This window comes from Triticum aestivum, chromosome 1B, assembly GCF_018294505.1.
Source record: "Triticum aestivum cultivar Chinese Spring chromosome 1B, IWGSC CS RefSeq v2.1, whole genome shotgun sequence".
In the NCBI taxonomy this organism is placed as follows: Eukaryota; Viridiplantae; Streptophyta; class Magnoliopsida; order Poales; family Poaceae; genus Triticum; species Triticum aestivum.
This window is the reverse complement of record NC_057795.1, coordinates 550526268-550548654: the sequence shown is the minus strand read 5'-3', so window position 1 is coordinate 550548654 and position 22387 is coordinate 550526268.

Below are 22387 nucleotides of genomic sequence, written 5' to 3'. Positions count from 1 at the left end.
GATTTCCTTCTTTGCCGCTCTCGATTGTGGTTTTTCATCTAAGTATGTGGTGATTTTGTTTTAGAAAAGGAAGTATGTGGTGATTAATAATGCAAAATTTTATTAGCTTCGATGCCATGCTATACATAGTGGTTTAAATAACTTGTGGTTCTTATACTGAAAAGTAATTTAGAATTTGTTTCTGTTTCAATTAGAGCCCTGATGCAGACAAGGATTGTGTGGTTGTGCATGTCACTTGCTATGAGGCGGACGACCTGAATATATGCAGGGGGAAAACAGAGTTCTTAGGCTATTGGATCCTGGAAGCCATTTGCGGTTATACCAATGAAGAGGTGTATTCCAGCCTCACTATTGTCAGGCGTGTAGTCCAGGGTGTACTGAAGCAAAAGAAGTTCAAAGTTACTCCTTCGTTTGTGAGGCATACTGTTCTTGTCAAGCTTACACAGGAAGATGACGTGGCATGCCTCCACAAACAAGTTTATCAGTGGCAAGGCCACAAGGTTGTCTTCATGAAGGTTCACAGGATTGAGCTGCTGCGGGACGTCCTCGATGATGTTCATGGCAAGGTCCGTCTTGTGTCCAGCGCAAATTAGATCGAGGCATGAAATAGTTGCCCCAGCTAGTGTTTAATAGTAGTTTGGATTGTGCCTAATTATCCGAACCTTGCCTGTTATCGACCCCTCTAGGGCTAGTGCTCTATTTGAATCTGTCTATGGGAACTGCTGCTACTTTTGTGTGCCCGTGAATCATGTGAGAACCATCGTAATTGTTGCCGAAACAGATGCGTCCTCACTAGTTTTTTCATGAATATGGCATGGTAAGACATAAGTTGTCACGGTTTATCATACGAGCAGTGTGTGTTTTGATGAAATAGAGCACTCGTTCGAGAACCGTGCGCCGACGTATACATAAGTACTTGTAAACACTGTTGGTGCTACCCCACTTGTAAGCAGTTGTGCAAAACACGGCACATTGGCTCAGCTCGCTTCAACACTAGGCTATCGACCAGCTAACAATCAACAATCTGCTGTCTGACATATAAGCAACTACTATGTATCTTGTTATAGTGGTTCATGCAGTTAATTGAGGCCACAATGTAATAAATTCCAAACGTTCACACGCTAGTCCAGTGCTCATGTGGAACACTCACAATTAAACTCGTCTTCATAAAAAATCTTGAAAAGCATAAGTTAAGCAATTTTATACATCTCAATGATTCATAGAACATAACAAACATATACTAGTTCACAACAAAAGACAAAGTTGTGAGAAGGTTTACAAATCAGAAAAAACAAGCAAGGCTTCTCTGAGCAAAGGGCCTCCCGGCAGGCTTAAATTTCCTGGAGTTCACTCTGGTTTTTTCTTGTTGCCACCATCTAGGGTTAGGTTCTCTCATTCCAGAATAACCAATTATAATTGTGGTCTCAGCTGGAATGCTGAACTGAACCATGCAGTGTACTGACCAGCTGAAATGCTTGTGCATTCCACTAAATTTAAGCACCGCTATTTGTAGAAATAAGCAGACCACAATGCCTCTTGTCCGCGCACCTGTCCAAAAAACCGCCGTGCAGCCGTGCCAGGTAGTCCTCGGTCCATGGATGAACTAGTAGAAAGTGCATTCTGGACTAGGATGCAGTTGTTTTCGCTCGTCCCTGCACTGCAATCAGGAAGTAAAACGTACGAATCAGTTTCTTTTAGATTGCGTTGGTCATTCTACCTTATTTACTACCAATGTAGGGATACCTTGAAGACGGGAGGTTAGACGACGGCAATGAGGGATAGCCATCTCATTTTGGCAGTTGTACTAAAACTGAGGCGTGTGCGGAGATTGCACGAATAGTCGGCTTTTGATTGCGCGAATAGAAACAATACGGAGACAGACATCCCGAAACGATATGGATATAGACATCCCTGTTTGCGCAAATACGAAATGCGGTTATTTAAACAGTGACACGTATTACTACTTCCCCCTGTTTCTCTTAGAACCAAGTCCTAGATTCATGCTACAGCTTTCCCACTTTCTTCCCTGTTTGAACCAACGCTTTGAGTTCACTGTATCAACTAGCTTTACTTCTAATAATAGTAGAAGTCTAGGTGGCTTTGTAACAGCGGACGGAAGTAGAAAAGGATCCACACAAAGGGGGAAGAGGTGGGGCAGTAGAGAAAGGTAGGTTTCGAAGGAATATATACCTGAGGGTCATCGGCATGTGGCAAAGACGGCGTCGGGAGGCCGCATCTTGGCCACAATACCGCAGGGAGGAAGAAGGGGTCGAAGGCCCTCCCGAGCCGGTGCTCTCTCGAAGAGAACGGCACGGCCGCCGATCGGGACGCGGGCAGCCGTTGGTCTCCTCCCTCGCCGCCGACGACTGCGTGAACGATGCACCTACACCCCCTGCCCCGGTCGAGGTTGTCCGGCTGGATTTGTGACCAGTCATGAGCTGAGAGAGAGAGTGTGGCCACCTATGTCTTGCTTAGATCTGGAGAGCATGAGAGAGTGAACAAGAGGAACCCTAGTAAAGCAAGCGCTAAGGCTCCTGCTTTTATATATAGTGGAGTGATTTTGTTGTACCGGCTTCGAAAAAATGTGCTCCTACGTGTACCCACGAGTGGGTGTGATAGAACTAGTGTGTGCGTGCACCGCTTCTCTTTGTGAGAGTACAATATATACTATGCCCAAAGAACATTCACCGCAAGAGTAGTAGTATAAGTGTGTGACGTGTGAGCTAAAATAAAATGTGTGCGCCTTTTTTTGTTTTTTAGAAGTTCTGATGGTAGGGTGTGAAGAGCACATATGTGCGTGACGTCTACCTGCAGATAGAGGATGGGTGCGACGTGCGAGTCTGCGAGAGGACTCGGGAGAGTCGTGACTCGTGAGGGTGCGTGTGCGTGAGAGAGAGGGGGGCACGTATCAATGCAATGCATGTGTCCGTAAATCATTATCCGACAAATGTTTGCCACAAGCCTTTTCTTGACGAACGTCGTAAGAACCGTTAGGTCGGCATCCGACAGTGTCATTTTTGCCATGTCATTTAACAGAACAGCCACTCCTCCTACACACAAATCTTCCACGTGAGTGTTAGCAACTGCCGTATGCTCCCTCCATTCCGAAATGCAGTGCATATAGCTTTATTGAAAATTAGAACCTCGCAAACTTTTACCGAGTTTTCGTGTACCAAATTGCACATGTAGAATACCCTGTATATATCATTTCATTCATCTTCGATAGGTAACTATAAAGATGGGTGAGGAGTCTACAAAGAAAGACCATCGTATCACCCGCAGCAATTTCAACCATCCTTTAGTGTCGAGGAATATCATAGGAACTCTATATGATATGATTTTTATAGGATTTTTTTCCTTTAGAGCCAATTGGTTCATAGGAATAGATTCATATACTCTACATTTCAAAGGAAATAAACATGATATCATTTCTATAGCTTTAGAGCCACTTGGTTCATATGAATGGATTCCTATACTCACTTAATTTCAAGGGAAAATAAACATTAGCGTATATTCAATAGAAAAGTTCCTATGATATGAACCAAATTACATCTCTTTACTAATCCCTCCTCATAGGAATTGAGATACATGTCATCTCTAGATTCAATAGAAAAGTTCCTATGATGTGAACCAAATGACATCTCTTTTCCAATCCCTACTCATAGGAATTGAGATGCTCCATGTCATCTCTTTCCCTACAACTTCCACGTATGCATCTTCTATTCCTAAATAGATAGTACAACCCACTAGTAGTTTTTTTTCCAAAACATGCAACTATGCCACAAGAACTATATAGTGTGCCAATAACTTTGAAAGATGGTCGCTGGATGAAGCTAACCCAACAGTGCAGAGATGGGCAAATCCGAGCACTACTGGCCGTTGGATATCATCAACATTCCACCAGATCTGCCACATGTACAATTTAGAAGACTCCATGGTTGAACTTAAGCATAATGCACAAACCTCAAAACACAAGCACTTCTCCTTTGTTCTAGAATCTTTTGTATCATAATTGATTATTTTTTTCTAAATGAATTGCCATTATTTGTTTTTTACTTTATGATTTACAATGCACAACCCCATGAATCTTAACATTTTTATAAAACTAATTGATTTTGAATGAGATGAACTATAATAACTAAACGAACATCTACATCATGCATATATGACTCAAAGCTTTACATGCTATAGTGTGTATTTATTCATAATTTCATTTCGAAATCTCATGCGTTCAATACATGTGTACCTTACTAGTTTTGAGTAGAGTAGCAAATTTCACGCGGCCCCGGGTATATCAAAATGCAGGGCCCATGCATCATTGCCTTTCGGTCGAACCTACATCTACGTGCTATATTTCCACTGGTCCCTGAACCCAAAATGCTGCCTCGTTCCCGTAAAACCAAGCGGCCCACACATATTTAAGGTGTCGACTCGAACCCGTTTACTACGACGTGGCCCCGCATGCCGTAGTACTCCTACAAACCCTACCGCCGCACTCATCATCGGTTTTCTTCAAGAGGACAAGGGAGAAGCCGATTTGTAGTGGAGGCGCTTTCAAAAAAAGGATCTGTAGTGGAGACCCCTACCCTAGGGTGCCCTAGGTAGCTGCCGCACGCATCATTGTTTTCTCTTTTCTTTATGCTCTTGCACGCTAGAGTGAAATGATGGTTGCTTCGTCCGTCCAGCTTAATGCGGGAAAGGTGGGGCTTTGTGATTTGACCCCTCATCGCTCATTTTCTACTACTGCGGTGTGACGACTCGGGTGCCTCCAATTCCAACCGCTGCTCTGAACTGTAATTTGGTGCATCACACGTGGAACAAGACAGTGGATGAGCCACATGTCTGCCAAAGGGGTCCTGTTAAGTGTGTCGCCATTTCGTGTGCGGACTGAGCCTGCTTGAGTTGCTACGCCAACATGACAGGAGCAGCCTACCACTTGGTTTTGCTCCTTGGTGAATCCCGACTATATTGATCTAAAAAGATACGTGCTGAACTACCCTCTTCGTCTCGGTTTTTTATTTGTAGGCGTCTCGGTTTATAGGGCCTGCACGTAGTTCTAGGTCATCCATTTGACTAACTAAATATGAGTTACTATGTCACAAAAAGTATATCATTGGATTCTTATTGGTTGATATGTGAAGAAACAAGAAACGAGGTAGAAGTTAATGCACCGTGCCTTAGTGTTGTGGGATTATTTGGTTTTCATAAGATGACGTCTGTTTGGTTGCAAGGGTGGTCATGAATAGGTTGGGATCTTTCAGAAAATAGACATGTTTGGTTATAAAGCGCATGAATGGTTCGAGTCAAAAAAAGAGAATATGCCTTGAAGATGCTGAACCATTCCACCCAACCAAATCGGTCGAATCAAATGGCCACCCTTTGCATGCATGACTATGTGAGCATGACTGGTGGTCCCGTCTTAAATAATTAGCTCATCTCTTATATTCAGCCAAACACATGAATTGAATGGTTCAATCCCAAAAAAATGAATTGTCCCAATCCATTCATACGATACCTTCAACCAAACGCATCCGACGGAGGGAGTAGTTGTATCTAAAAGTCGAGGGCGGGGCTTTTCTTGCCCGGCAGGCGGCGGGACAGTTCCGCCTAGTCGGTTCGACAGAGACGCGAGAAGACGAGGGAGTAGGCTGCTGCAAACGTAGGGTTGTGTGATTTGACAGCGAGTTACTGTTGGACAGGTGGGCCCTGTGATTTGACTTGCCATTATCATTTTAACTGCGGCGCGACGACCGGCGTGAGTCTCCCGATTCCTGACCACCTCCATATAGGTGCCTCTCCTAATGCTCCACCATGTAGTAGTAGAGGCTGGCTCTTGCATGAGAGCCCACTTCTCCACTTTTTCCTTGCCTCTCTTTCCTCCACATATGCAAAAATGCCATGTAAAGCGCACTATTGTACTTACTTGCTCCTACAGGTGCTTAAGCTTGCCACATAGGCATAAAGTCTGATGTGGCAAGTTAATCAACAAGAGAGAGACTAGTTTGGTAACCCAAGGAAGAAATGGTGCTAAGCGCGTGTACCTAGGTGAAAAGACAATTTTGAGTCTATAGCTAATTAAATGAAGCAAACTTAGCAACACCATTTCATTGGAAGAGGTCACTCCTTGGCAAATGCAATAAATACTAGTACTCCTTGTGTCCCATTATATAAGAACATTTTTGACACTACACTAGCTAGTGTCAAAAACGTTCTTATATTATGGGACGGAGGGAGTACGAAGAAAGAGATAGAGAGGAGTAAAAAAACACTTATAGCCAACCTTATAGCCAACCTTGTTGTAGTATGAGTGACTAAGTGATGACTATGTATGACATGCCAACATCAGATAGCCTAACGCACCATGTTAAATCTCTAAGGGCGCGACCACGCGAGCGACGCGACGGTCGTGGTAGGCGCGACCATGATACGGGCTGCTGACAACCCTTGGATCTGATATCAAACGGTCGCATGCTAAGTTGCTGAAAAGAATAACCCTCCAAGATAGGATATTCACCCATAGGTCTAGAATCATGCCATGCAACCGTTCTATCTTAGATCCAAGGGCTCTCGGAAGCCCGTGTCATGGGAGAATGGAAAGCCACTACCCTGCCGTTCGCACGTTGACAGTTCGCTCCTACTCTTTCCTGCACGTCCTTTAATACTACGGCGGTTCGCTCCTAGTCGTCCCATCCATTCACATTACGGCAGTTCCACTAATCCTAACCCTCCTCCAAAATCCATGGCGTCCCAAATCTCCCCGATCGGCGGTGAGTACAAGGTTAGAACCATCACCGGCGATGAGTTCGATGTCATCTACACCCATACTTCCGCGACGGTGAAAGGATGCCTTTCTCGCTTCAGACGCATGTTCGAAAACTCACACGATGAGTGGGTCGCTGGGCTAGATGTTGAGTACACCACAGTCGTGGGACGAGAGAAGGATCTAAAGGATGAAGAGAGGAAGAAGCCCGCCGTGATCCAGGTTTGCGTACATAACGTTTGCTTGGTGTACCACATATGCCATGCCGACGTTGAGTGCCAGGATTTTAAGAACTTCCTCGAGGACAAAACAGTCAAATTCGTTACTGTAGACTTTAAGAACGACAAAGAAGTCCTGCGTCGGATAGGCCTCGTTGTAGACAACCCCTTCGACCTCCATAAGAATCAGCTGGTGCCCTCTCGTCAGCCCTCAATGCTGACCCTGGCAGGAGCCATGGTTCATCCTTCGTACCGCAAACTGGAGAAACCTCATTACACGTTTCATCGTCATGCATGGCAGCGGAATGTACTAGATATAGACCACATCCACTATGCTGCAATTGATGGCTACCTTTGTTTCAATACCTACAAGGGTTGGATGAAGAGCAACATCCAAGTTGGCGGTTCAAGCAAAGAATATCGGCCAAGAGGAATAGGGACAAGGACGAAGTCGAGGACGTGGAAGAGGACTCCGAGTAAGGTGGCAGTGTCGTTGCTCATGGCGGTTCTAAACTTCTAATGTAGTGTCTACCAGATTAGTTGCATAGTTTAATTTCAGGTGTGCTTAGTTTAATTTGAGGGGTGTGTTGTGCTGAGCCCCCAGCAGAACTATGTTATGTTTCTTCTCGTTACTTTAACTCTTCAGTATGTACATACTAGTATTAGTATTTCTTTAATAGAATTTAGCACCCCAATTAAGCACGTACTAGCTTTTTTAATAGTACTATATGCATAATTTGGCGACAAGGGCTCTCTATATGTACCACCTTTTTTAAAAATTTCAATTTTTGCTCCATGGCGCAATCCATTGATAGTGGAGTACTACTGTACAAAAGTATACATTTTTAAAAGGCTAGCGTACTGTTCATCACACACACACACACACACACACACACACACACACACATATATATATATATATAGCCAGTTAAATTCTCAACCTAGAACGACGTGCATACCATGTAGTAAACCGATCCGGAGGAAGTATAGTAAAAATGAGGTGATTTTACCCAGCGATCGGTGGGGGAGCATGGCCTGTCATGCGTCCACGTGTCATGATGTACCAAGGCGATGCGTGTGTCCCTCTTGAGGCAGAAGCAATACTAGTACGTGGTTTGAGATGATGTCGAACCGAAGTGTGAAATAATGGTTGCTTCGTCCGTCTGGGAAGGTGCGGCATTGTGATTTGACGTCTCATTGCTCATTACTAACACTGGGTCGGTACGAGTGGGGTGCGTCCCCCTGCTGTTCTGCACTGTTATTTGGTGCTTGAAACGTCGACCCGGTTGCTATATGTCCCACATGTCGGCGACAGGAAGTACAGAATTCATGAAAGGGAGCGTCGACGGAGGAGTATACTACAGAATTCATGAAAGGGAGCGACTTAGTTTTGGAAAAATCTGTTTTTACGGAGTACGTACCCACTAGGGTTTATAGGGCTCATCTAAAAAACATTCGTTTTTCCGTTTGATAAGTCTCAATTCTAGTACTATACTAGTAGTAGTACCATTACATGTTGGATTTCGAGGTGCGTTAGATCACCCGACGCAAGCAGTGTCAAGAGGAAACTAACCAATGCATGTACAAGTTCATGGAAATTTAGTGGTCATTCATGCATTCGTTCTAATTAATGCCTCGGTAAACATAACTTCTTGAGAAAAATGAGCGTACTATGCAAACTACGAAATTAATTCGACCACTCACCGTCTACCTTGGTTGGAGAGATTTTTAAATTGAGCCATAAACTAGAAAGGAGGGAGTAGTAACTTTTGTCTCGATTACTATTTGTGGCCTTGTATAGATGCAAAATGTATTTTTTTATAGTGGCCTTTTATAAGTAAATAGAGGGAGTACTAACCAAAGTACGTAGTAGGGACGAGGAGTAAACGGAGGGAGTAGTAAAATTTTCTCCTCGTTCTAGGATCCACCGCGCGCGTGGGCGAGGGAGCGGGCGTAAAGGCGTATGGTAGTACTCCAGCTTCACCTCATCCTGCGAGCCACCGCGCCCATGGGCGGGGGAGATGGTGTACTAAGCAAGTTTCTCCTTGTTCTGCGAGTTGACGGGACACATCAAAAGTACTCCAGTGTATAGAGCCTTGCCTCTAAGGTAGGCCCCACATGGTTTGCCTCTTTTTTTAATTTAACATAACGCGTCAAGTCGCAATTTGTTTGTTCACCCGTGGTAGACGATCCTCCCTCCACCAAGTGGACAACCAGTACACGTGCCAAATTACCACGTGGGCTGCCTTTTTCGTACAGAAATGAGCTCCACCGTGTACCCGCGCGGGTGTGGTTGGGAAAGAGACGGGAGTACGTGCACCGTGCGTGCACCTCTTCTCTTCGTGCACGTCCCCCACCTATGTGGGTGTGTGAGAGAGAGATACAAACCTAGACATAATGCGCCGTCCATCCCCATGCCTCCGCCCAGTCCGACCACCAGTCACCACCACGGCACCACGCCCCACTCCTCCTCACCTTATCTCTCATATTTCTCCCTCCATTTTTATATACAAGGGGCCACTATCAAAATTACAATTTGCAGATATACAAGGCCACTAACACTAATCGATGCAATATTAATGGTGTTTGCCTCGTGGTACTACCAAAGGAGGACATTAATTATCCCTTGCATGCATGCGGGAGTTTGTAAAAAAATGCATCTTGATGTTTCGTGCAATGCACGGGCATCTTGCTAGTCCATGAAAACAATACATGACAAAATTCCACGGTGAACGAGGGATTTGAATCTGTTGGGAGGGGCTGTTTGGATCTTGCTCGGGGTAGCCAAAATATTGGCGACCCTTTTGTCCACCGGTGCCTTTGCCACCGATGAACGAGGAATGGAACGAGTGCTCATGTTGTCATGCATCCTCCAGCGCGCACGTTGGAGACGAGCTCGCACGAGCTGTGTTTTTTGTCCCACAATGCCGCCCGAGCCGCCCGCAGACCGACCGGCGACCCGCAAATTCCGCCATCCAACCGTAGCCGCACACATTATGACAGCAACTCAACCAACCAGACGAAATTCACGCAAACACGTAGACAAACTGATACTCATTCACACAACCACCGGAGTATTTCATATAAACAACGACGAAAATCATATAAAATACCGGATTTTCACGCAAACATGACGGATTTCATTACATTCAAATGAACTACGCGGTGCTAGTTTTGGACAGCACAGGTATATAATACATGGCCTAAATGGTCGCCCGCCGATCGATTTGTGTTCCTCATGTCCGGCAGCACGATCACCGGACTGCCGGGAGCCCCGAAGGTATATGCTTCAGCGCAAAGGATGACTCGCTTCCCCACTGCCCAACTGATATCATTGGCTGGTGCCGAAGATGATGGTGGCCGGCACCGGTTTGAGTTCATCACCGGCCACTACTTCGCAATGGCCGGCACCGGCTCGAGTTCATCCTAACATTGACCTCTTCCGTGAAGCCCATGCGGGGTCGATGAAGGTCCTAACAACAAAACGATCCGGCAAGACACCTGCTGTGTACGCCGGCGTCGCCTCTGCGGTGACCTTCATGGGACCCAAGCGGCGGTGGCCTCTCGTGTTCTACTTCTCCTTCATGATGGCGGCGGACGCGGAGGCGATGGCCACCGACTCGTCGCTCTCCGCACACCCGACTTCTATCGCTGCTTGCATGGCGCGGCCGCCGGCATGGGAGTCTCGGCCACAGAAACGGAGACGTGGTACGAGGCGGCGGCGTGGACGGCAGCAACGACGCCCGTGCGCCGCTCCTCGTCGAGCTGGCCTGGAGCGGCGAGTTGCTGAACCGCTCGCCGGCTTGGGGCGGCAACTGGCTCCGTCGGGCGAGGGGAGGGAAGTGGATCAGAGAGCTGCATAGCTCGTATCCGGCGGGCTACCCAGCCGGCTTGGATGCGGAATAACTAATCTTCGTAAGCCATTGTAAGAGTGGACAAAATGGTGGAGGAGATAGGGGAGCGGCAGAGGTGTGCGATTCTTGGCCGGCGTTTGGCCTCGTTTAAATAGGAGATTAAATAGACGGCGGACGGGAGGAGCTTGGCCGGCGTTGCGTTTAATGCTGGCCCGGTCATGAACGGACGTGTGTCCAGAGTGGGTTTCTCGGCTTCCACACGGGGGTGGTTTCATGGAGGCGTTTGAATGCGGCACGGAGGCATGTTCAGCCGGGCGTGCCGCGAGTGGCGCCCTCGACTCTGACCTAGGACACCGCGTCGTTCTTCCACTGATGTGTGGGCTCTTTGGGTGCATGGCCTGCATGTCAGTGACCCAACGCAGGTAGCGCACAGCAGAGGAACCTTTGGTGGGCCAGGGCGGTCAGAAGCGGGCATTTCATAAACCGATGATTGTTCATTGAGTGTGATGTCATCTTTTTCATGTAGTTAAGCGTGCGTCTTGCGTCGTGTGCTGTGTGCATGGAGGCATGCGAGTGTTGCGTGCGTGCAAGGGTGTGTTTCAGTGTTACATGCATGGGTGCGTACGTGCAAGGGTGCGTTTCAGTGTTGCATGCATGGGTGCATACGTGCGTGTGTTCGTGAGTGCATGTGTACGTGTCAGTGTTGCACTCCAGCATGCGTGCGTGTGTACGTTATGTGTACGTGTCAGCGTTGCACGCCTACATGCGTGCGTGTCTTGCGTGCGTGCATGTGTACGTGCGGGGTGAGGCTACACGTCAGTCGTCTGACATTTTCATCTCTGGTCATTAGATTTTCCAGCCGTTGGATACGAAATCAAGGGCCTCCAGTTTATCATCCAACTCCACCCCCCCCCAACCCGAGCCGCCAACCACCACCGGCCGAACTGCCCGCCCCCGCCGCCCGCGGCCGGCCCGCCCTCCCCAAAACTACTCCCCATCGCCGGTCCGTCGCCGCACCTTCGAGAGAGTGGGCCAGCATATATGATCTTGAGATTTTACGAAGTCACCATAGGTGCCTGTAGTCGAGTGGAACGTCTCCTCCCACTGAACGTACATCGCCGGAAAATACTGAAACTGACACAAGATAAATGCGAGCACCGGGACTTTAACCTTGGTGGGCTCGAGAAATCACTGTCCTCTAACCATCCAACCACATGTTGGTTAGCACGACAAAATGTATGTGGTGACCGTGATGAGCTTATTCTGAAGTCCAGTGACCATATCGTGCTTTTTCTTCAAATACAATGACCGTAAGTGTCATCAACAAAATACGGAGCACGCATCAAATGCAAAGTCCATCAGTGTCATCAACAAAATATGTAGACGTATCATGAGCTAGATACTGTTGTACTATTGTATATGCTTATTTTCTTAGTGGCCGATTGCGTGTGTGGTGTGGTGGGCACATCATTTCCAGTTGTGGTGGGTCAACATGAAGACTCATGGGTCGGTTCCATCCTGCGCCACATATAGGTTGGACCGAGACGTGTTATACGGAGACCCATGTGGAGGACTCGGCGTACAACACAAAGTTACCAGAGTCGCGGAGGACTCTATCCCCACTGGTGATAAGCCGACTATATATGATTTGTAACCCTAGGCCCTTAGTATGTTATACAAGCTTGGGGGCTAGTTCGTCGATAGTATACACACACGCACAATGCCTGGTATTCACGTGTACTTTGTACACACCCCTAACACTAATAGACAGTACCAAGAGTAGGCTCTTTCTTCAACTGCAAGGGTCCGATCCGAACTAGGGTAAAACTTTGCCTCGTATTACCATCCAGCCTAACATCCAGGGATATCCTACCGAATGATATGATGAAATCATATCTGCCAACTACTATTAGAGAGGTGTGTCGGGGGGGCAATGTGTGCGAGAGAGGCCTAAAGATAATGTGCGTGCGGGAGACACGTAGGCATATATATGTGCGTATAGAAGGCTAGTAGAGACCATGCATGTGTATATATGCATGTGAGAGAAATAGTGTTTTCGAACTGAGATTAGTGCAAAGAGTGGTACATAGTAGTCAGAAAGAGAGATAGAGAAACAGAGAGAGCATGTGCGTGAGACACCCCGACACCCTGAGAGAGATTGTGAGCATGTGTGAAAGAGAAATGCCGATGCATATAAAGTGTGTGCACTTATGTGTTAGATAGAGAGATATCTACATGTAAAAGGCGGTTCTATGCATTAAATTAAAATATAAATGGCATTATTATTTTTGGATGAGATCATGAATTTTGCAAAATTGCGTATGGACGAAAATCGGTCTATCAGACACCCATACTCTATTGAATTCTAGCATGTGCATGTGTTTATTTCATATTATCGATCCATAGAGTGAGAGCGGTTTGAAATACAGGCAATGGATGTTTTTGCAATTCATATATAAACATTAATTAGTGCACTCCATGTTGTTAGTGTGAAGCACTTTATACATTTGTCACTTGCATGGATACATTCCAAATTGCTAGCTACGAAATAAAATACATGTCGAATTCAACATAAAGGGGGTTTCGAAGATTCGAATTCATAGGAAGTGCATTCATCTATTTGAACCCGAGATAATGGCATTTGTAAATCAGATGTAAAAGGGGGCAACAATCTTTGTTGTGAGTTTGAACATGGTATATATATTCATACGCATATCTAACTTTTTTTGCAACCAAGGAGATTATACCTGGAACCATGCATGAACTGAGGTAAGTTGCATATTTTTTAATATATACTCGTGTACAATGTATATTAAAATGTACCCCCTCCATTCCAAAATAATCATACCTTTAGGATTTTCAAGAGTAAAGATTTGTGAAGTTTGACAAATCCTGAAAGTTCAATTCAAGAGAACCGAAAACGTTAATACTTCTGCTCCCAAATATTGAACGAAGCGCCAAATAGGCCTCTGGTCACCCGAAACCGCGCAAGACTAATGTTTTGGTGGTAGGAAATTACTGTCCTGACTCTGGCCCGTGTAGCCTATCGGCCCGATGTCCAAAGGTCTAAACCGGGGTAGGTTTGTAACTTCACCAAGACGCTAGTCTCAACCGCCTCCGAGAAGCATTCATACGCCGTGGGCGCCTAAACACCCATGCGCTCGGCCGAAATCTATCCCGCCCACATTTGGGACACCTGACATGACTGTCCTACCCCCAACCCACAATATGTCCGAAATTTTAGATGGGGGCAAAGTTTGTAACTTTCCCCAAATTTCAAACAAGCGCGTCTCAAACCGAAACATTGTTCCCCCCTAGTTCCCCGCCTCCCTCCGTTTCCCCATTCATACTCCGTGGGCGCAAAAACACCCTCTCCACCAGCCGTGAAACCCCAACCTCCTCCGTCCTCCACCCCATAGCGGCCAATCCACCGCCGCCCTCCTCCATCATGCTGGAACCGGTACCCCGACGTCGTCGTCCAATGCAACCGCAACCGCAACGCCCTCAAGGACTTAGCAGCTGAAGCTGAGGCAGAGCTGCCTCCACGACGCCGACGCCGACGTGCGCCGTACCAGAACCACTCCGACCACGCTGTCCTGCGCCTCACTGCTGCGGCTCCACTATCGCAACCGTCCACCGCACCGGAGCTGTTCCCACTACACCGTCATTCTCCGCCTCGGATCTGCTTCCCCGCCGCTGACAGACGGCCACCGCACCACACTCAACAACTTGGCCATGGGTTCGTCCAAGGCTGCACCATCCTCCACAACTTCTGGTTTCCGGCGAACAACAAGATCGTCGGAAAAACAGAAGGAGGACACAGCACTGCCAACAGAAAGAGGTACTCCTCTTCCCTTATTCGTGCAAATCTTACATCTCCGCTCACACCATATTCACCCAAAGAAAGAAACTAGTTGAGCGCTTCTTACTGCATCTTCTTCGTGATACTAAATGCACAAGGTTTCCTCCCTTTTACTATTTCACCTTTGCTAGAGGTCAGTAGCCCGACTGGATTTCAATTTAGGGTCAGTCGAACCGCGACTAAAAGAAGCAGCACCCGCTTAGGCGCGCGGAGCACCTAGTCCGTCTATTCCCCGGGAAAGCGGCGCATCAGTGTCTATCATAGGGGTGTGGGGAGCAAGAGCTTCTTGCGCCCGATCTGGAGGTCGGCGGGGCTTGAATGGATGGCTGGGGGGCAATGCCAAGCACGGCGGTGCGGTCAGGTCAAGGGGAGGGCGCAGGCAGGGGAGGAATAGTGGGCCGGTGGTCGCTGGCGTGTCGAGGAAGATCGTCAACACTGACTGGCTGGAGGTAGATGAAGGCGATCTCCCTGTTCTTTGCACATCGAACGGTGCAGAAAAAATGGACTGGCCTATTTGCTTTCAGTCGACTGTTATTTTCATAGAATCCTATAGTAATTGAGTGTGCCATGCATGTTGTAGAGCTATCATATGTCTCCCGTCATTTATTTCTCACCGACCTGCTATCTGCTACCTTTAAACTGTACTAATTGTGCACACACTTCACCCATACTCACACTATTGTTTTTTTATGCATGGGTATTTCAGACTCTGACGTAGTGTTAATGAATGCAGAAAAGAAAAGACAGAAGTCGCTCCAGTGTAATTCGAAGATAAGCAGTAAGCGTTTCAACGCTCTAATGGGTGCAGTGTCAGCAGTTGGAGACAGTAAAAGTAGCTCTACATTTGATGATCTCAATTGCCACACACAACCATCCCAGGTGCTTGCTTTAACTTCGCGCTACCAAGTGTGGTTGCATGTTTCATATGGTGTCTAGCTTGTATTGCTTCCAATTTGGTTAAATTGCATCTGCTTACTTTACACATTATACCTTTGATAATGACATGCCTTCCTGTTTTTGATACATACTACATATGTCTATTAACCATGTTCGTACATCAAACTAATGCTCTTTTGTATCCCTCGTCAATCACTTATGATGAGACAGTCACCCGGGTGGGTTACTGTGAGACGCCCTACTCGTTTAAAGAGTGCAGTGTCATCCTCCCCACATGATTCTCAAGAAACAGCAAGGCTAAATGAAGATAGTCAACGTAGCTCTCTAGTTGATTACCGCAATTCGCCCACACCACCGTCGCAGGTGCTTGCTCTTACTTGGCAGTGTGATATGTGGTTGCATGTTGCATATGGTGTCTACCTTGTAATGCTTCTAATTAGGGTAAATTGCATCTACTTAGTTAACACATTATACCTATGAATATGACATGCCTTCCTGTTTTTGGTACATACTACATCTTTCTATTAACCATGTCTTACATCAAACTACTTCTCTTGTGTATCCCTCATCAATGCTCCTAATTTGTTAAATTGCATCTCCTTAGCTTACACATTATACATGTGAATATGACACGCCTTCCTGTTTTTGGTACATACTACATCTGCCTATCACACCATGTTCTTACATCAAACTACTGTTCTAGTGTATCCTGCATCTATCGTTTATGATTAGACAGTCATGCGCGTAGGTTAATATGAGACGCAATACTCTTATAAGAATGCAATTTCATCCTCTCCACATGATTCTCAAGAAACAGCAAGCCTAAATGAAGATATTGAACGTTGCTCTGTACCTGAAGATAGCACTTCCCCTACACCACCATCACAGGTGCTTGCTCCAACTTCGCAGTGTGATATGTGGTTGCATGTTGCATACGGTGTCTAGCTTGTAATGCTTCTAATTAGGGTAAATTGCATCTGCTTAGTTTACACACTATACCTATGAATATGGCATGCCTTCCTATTTTTGGTACACACTACATCTATGTGTTAACCTTGTTCTTACATGAAACTACCTCTCTTCTGTATTCTGCATCAATTACTTATGATGAGTCACCTTTATTCGTTGCATATTGCATATTATTTCTAGCATGTTGCCATGTATTGCTTCTAATTTGGTCAAATACATTTGTTAGGGCACCCTTTTAATTTGGCAGAGTGATATTGGTTTCATCTTTCATATGGTTTCTAGCTTGCATTGATTCTAACAAGTTCAAGCACCTTGTGCTTAGTTTACACTTTATACATCATACATGTCAATATGTCACGCCGTCCTATTTTTCATACATATTCCATCCTCCTATCATGCGGCTGCCTTACATGAAAGTAGTGTTCGTCAGTATCATGCATCAATAAGTTCTAAAGAGCAAACTTTATTCCTTTTTCTTGTGGGATTGACTTGACAAGGCAAAATCAAGAAAGAGGAAGGAAAAGAGTAAGGAAGGCGATGATGGTGGTCCTCTGCAGCAATGTAAATGGAGCATATGTACCGATTCTCCTTGTACTGATAGTGCATTACATGGTCCAAGTCTCTGCTCCCCTACTCCACCATCCAAGGTGCTTGCTCTAACTTGGCAGTGTGATATCTGGTTGCATGTTGCATATGGTGTCTAGCTCGTATTGCTCCTAATTAGTGTAAACTGCATCTTCTTAGCTTACACATGATACATGTAAATATGACACGCTTTCCTATTTTTGGTACATACTATATCTGTCTATCACACCATGTTCTTACATGAAACTACTCTTCTTGTGTATCCTGCATCAGTCACTTATGATGGGACACCTTTAAATTGGCAGTGTGATATTGGTTTGCGTCTTGAATATGATTTCTAGCATGTATTGCTTCTAGTTTGATGAATGCCGCCTATGATGAGACAGTTTTAACTTGGCAGAGTGATATTGATTGCACCTTCCATATGGTGTCTTGCAGTGTTTCTAATTTGTTGAAGTGCCTTCTGCTTAGTTACCACATCATAGGTGTGAATATGTCAAGCCGTCCATTTTTTCGTACATATTCCATCCTCGTATCATGACTTTGCCTTTCATCAGAGTAGTGTTCGTCAGTATCATGCATGAATGAGTTCTGAAGAGTGAATGACATTCCTTTTTCTTGTCGGTATGACCTCATAATGCAAAATCAATAAAGCTGAAGGAAATTGGCAAGGCATTGGATGATGGTGGTCCTTCCGAGCAACTGAAACGGAGGTTCTCTACAGATTCTACTCCGCCATCCTCCCAACAAGATTCGCAAGACAACGCAAGGCTAGACAGTCAACGTAGCTGTGCAGATGATGAGCACATCTCCCCTACTCCACCATCACAGGTGCTTGCTCTAACTTGGCACTATTATATGTGGTTCCATGTTGCGTATGATGTCTAGCTTGTATTGCTTCTAACTTTGTTGAATTGCATCTACTTACTTTACACATAATGCCTGTGAATATGACATGTGTTCCTGTTTCTACATCAGACTACTATTATTGCATATACCGCATCAGTCACTTATGATAAGGCACCTTTAAGTCGCCACTGTGATATTGGTTGTGTCTTGCATATGATTTCTAGCATATACTGCTTCTAGTTTGTTGAAACGCCATACAGTTTGAACTTGGCAGAGTGATATTGGTTGCATCTTTCATATGGTGTCTAGCTTGCAGTGCTTCTAATTTGTTGAAATGCCTTCTGCTTAGTTACCACATCATAGGTGTGAATATGTCACACCATCCTGTTTTTCATACATATTCCATCCTCACATCATGTGTTTGCCTTTCATCCGAGTAGTGTTCGTCAGTATCATGCATGAATGAGTTCTGAAGAGCGAATTTTATTCCTTTTTCTTATCGGTTTGACTTCACAATGCAAAATCATTACAGCTGAAGGAAATTAGTCCGGCAGTGGATGATGGTGGTCCTTCGGAGCAACTCAAACAGGGGGTCTCTACAGATTCTACTCCACCATCCTCCCAACAAGATTCGCAAGACAACACAAGGCTGGACAGTCAACGTAGCTGTGTAGATGATGAGCACATCTCCCCTACTCCACCATCACAGGTGCTTGTTCTAACTTGACACTATTATATGTGGTTGCATGTTGTGTATGATGTCTAGCTTGTATTGCTTCTAACTTGAATTGCATCTGCTTACTTTACACATAATGCCTGTGAATATGACACGTGTTCCTGTTTCTAGAACATACGTGTACACGATGAGCACATCTCCCCTACTCCACCATAACAGGTGCTTGCTCTTACTTGGAACTGTTATATGTGGTTGCGTTTTCCGTATGATGTCTAGTTTGTATTGCTTCTGATTATGTTGAATTGCATCTGCGTAGCTTACAACTTATACCTGCAACGATCACTTACCCATAAGACACATTTAACTTGGGACTATGATGTAGGTTGCATCTTGCATTGTCTTCTAGCTTGTACTGCTTCTAATTTCTTGAAATGGCACTTACGATGAGACACTTTTTACCTGATAGAGTGATATTGGTTGCATGTTCATATGGTGCCTAGCTTTCATTTCTTCTAATTTTGTTGAAATGCCTTCCGCTTACTGTTTTTTCATACATATTCCATCCTCCTATCGTACGTGTGAATATGAAACGCTATCTTTTTTTGTATATATTCCATCCTCCTGCGCTTGCCTTACATCAAAGTAGTGTTCGTCTGTATCATGCATCAACCAGTTATGCAGAGCTAATTTTATTCATCTTCTTGTGGTTTTGACTTCGTAAGGCAATATCAGAAAATAGGAAGGAAAAGAGTAAGTTAGGGGATGATGGTGGTACTCCGCACCGACGCAAACAGAGACTCTCTAGATTTGCCACTTCTACTACTAATGAAGTTGAAGTCCCAAGTCTACATGATGAGTTCATCTCCCGCACTCCACCATCGCAGGTGCTTGCTCTAAGTTGATAGTGTGATAATTGGTTTCATGTTGCATATGTTGTCTAGCCTGTATTTCTTCTATTTTGATTAAATTGCACCTGTTGAGTTTATACGTTATACATGTGCATATGACATGGCTTTCTGTGTCTAGAATACACTACATCTATCTATCATACCATGTTCTTACATCAAAGTACTGATGTTGTGTATCCCGCATCAGTAACTCATGATTGGACGCTTTTAACATGGCAGTTTGATAGTGGTTGCATCTTGCATTGATTTCTACGTTGTACTGCTTCTAATTTTTTGAATTGCCACTTATGACGAGACACTTTTAACTTGGCAGAGTAATATTGGTTGCATCTTTCATATGGTGTCTAGCTTGCATTACTTCTATTTTCTTGAAAATCCTTCTGCTTAGTTTGCACATCATAGCTGTGAATATGTCATGCCGTCCTGTTTTTCTTACATATTCCATCCTCATATGATTGTCTTACATCAAAGTATTGCTTGTCTGTATCATGCATCAATGAGTTCTGAAGAGTGATTTTATTCTTTTGTGTTGTGGGTACAGCTTGACATGGCAAAGTCAAAAAAGAGCAAGGAAAATAATATAGTAGGGAGTGCTGTTACTCGTCAGGTGAAACGGAAAAGGCTCTGTCGTCGAGATTCTGCTGGTACTTATAGTGCAGTAGAAGGTCCAAGTCCACCGGCTAAATCTACAAACATAGTATCACCTGCTCCACCAGCTGCAGCATCCGCTTCAACTATACCAGCATCTCAACTAGTTACTCGTTCGTTTGCTCCTGAACTGGCCAGTTCCCAAGCTGCCTTCACACCTAACACTACTTCCGAAGCACTATTGACACAACAGGACTTGGCAAGATCATATGAACCTCATGAGCATCAACACCAAGACGGTACCTGACCGAGTCAAGTTGCAGTTGCATGCTCCTTTATATGTACTCTCATAGTTTGATGTACACTAACACTTTCCATATTCATTGTTGAACTAGCACCACGACGCAAGCGGAAACAGACATCAGGGATAATGCTTGACAGATTAACAAAATCTAAAGGAGGAAGAATGGAGATCCATTTTGAGGCAGGTTTAAAAAGTCCACGTGATGCTACAGAGTCAGCCAAGTTAGTATCGGAGGCAGCCATTGTCGTTAGGTGTCATGCGCGTATCCTCCCAACGTGGATCCAGTACAGGAATGAGAAAGACAATACCCAGTTTAACACCTTCCTTGACCATTTATCTGTAAGTAATGTTATTCATCGCAATTAGTAATATTGTCTTGCTCTGTCCCATACTTTGTAGCTTCCTCCTAATAAGACTCACATTCTTTTTTCAACAGATGAGGTTCAAGTTGGATCCGAAAGATGATGCAACTAAACAAGCATGCACTCATGTTTCTCAGTCTGCTATGCGACAGTATCAGTACCACCTTAGAAAATCTCACTTTGAAGGCAAGGCTAACAATGAAATCGCCCAAACATCTCTAGTGGAATATATTACAGATGAAGACTGGACATCCCTCGTTAAACACTGGTCTGATCCAAAGTATCAGGTAGGCTATATGTATTTGATCGGATCACATATTGAACTTGTATTATGTATGTGCCTTACAAGTGTATCTTCTTCTAGGCTAACTGTTTGAACAACAAAACCAACCGTTCTAAAGTGAAATTCCAACAGACAACAGGATCTCGTAGCTATATTGCACACTGCGAGGCTCTTGTAAATAGTTGTTACTTCCTTCTTTTTTGTGTGCCATATTATCGTATCTATATTGACTTATTCCAAATACAACGGAAAGCCCATGCGGACCAAAAAGAACCTGAACCAAATGCAGTGCAAATCTTCAAGGATTGCCACACCAGCAAGATGAAGGGCATGAGCACACCAGTTCAAGCTGCTGTTGTAAGTCCTTACTCCTCCTGCCTTGAACTGATTGGTACTGTGATGTGTTCATTTAACTACTTGGTTTGCAGCCAATGTCACTTACTCTGTTCACTTTTATACACAGTTGTCTTAACGTATCATTTCACCTTACATGGTTTAAAAGAGATGAAGGATATTCTTTTGGTCTTGATCTGTAATCTAGTTGTTATGTTCATGTGCGCACACAATGATAAAATAGCCTGTTTGTTTTATATCTATTTGCCCATGATATGAATGATGTCATACTATGTTCATCCTACTTTAAACCATGTCTCTTTATCCTTAGATGTCAACGAATATGAGGAAATAGACAATACAGTAGGCATGCTACATGGACATATGTTCCAAAAGTGATTTTATTATGTAGTTGGCACTACAATACATGCTAATGTATTACAGTAGTTCACCAAAATAAGTTATGTATAAACATTTAACCTACTTTGTTTGTTTTTGTCTCATTAGTAACTCACTGGTACACTAATCTACAAGTTCAAACTTTCAGGAAGCTATGGAACAAATGATTGAACAGCCATAACCACCTGAAGGTGACGAGGCTACTACAGGCACAATGTCACCTCTTGCTGCAGTGCGTCAGTATCTCTCCACTAACAGTGCAAAAAGCACCTTCCTGCGTAATTCTGGGTTGGTTGTCAAGGTAACCTCGTCCAAATTGCCTACTGAACAAAATCTTCCTGGTAGACAGAGTGATATATCTGTGCTCCAGACACAAGTCCAATCCCTAATGGACGTTGTTTCGGAAACAAGAATAGTGGTTGAGAAATGCCGTCAAGATATGAATGGTTTTGAAACCAGACTATCAGACATTCGCTTCATTGTTGAAGAGCAATGGCGGAAAAAAGGTGGAGATCGTGCTGCTCCATCAGATTCTACAGC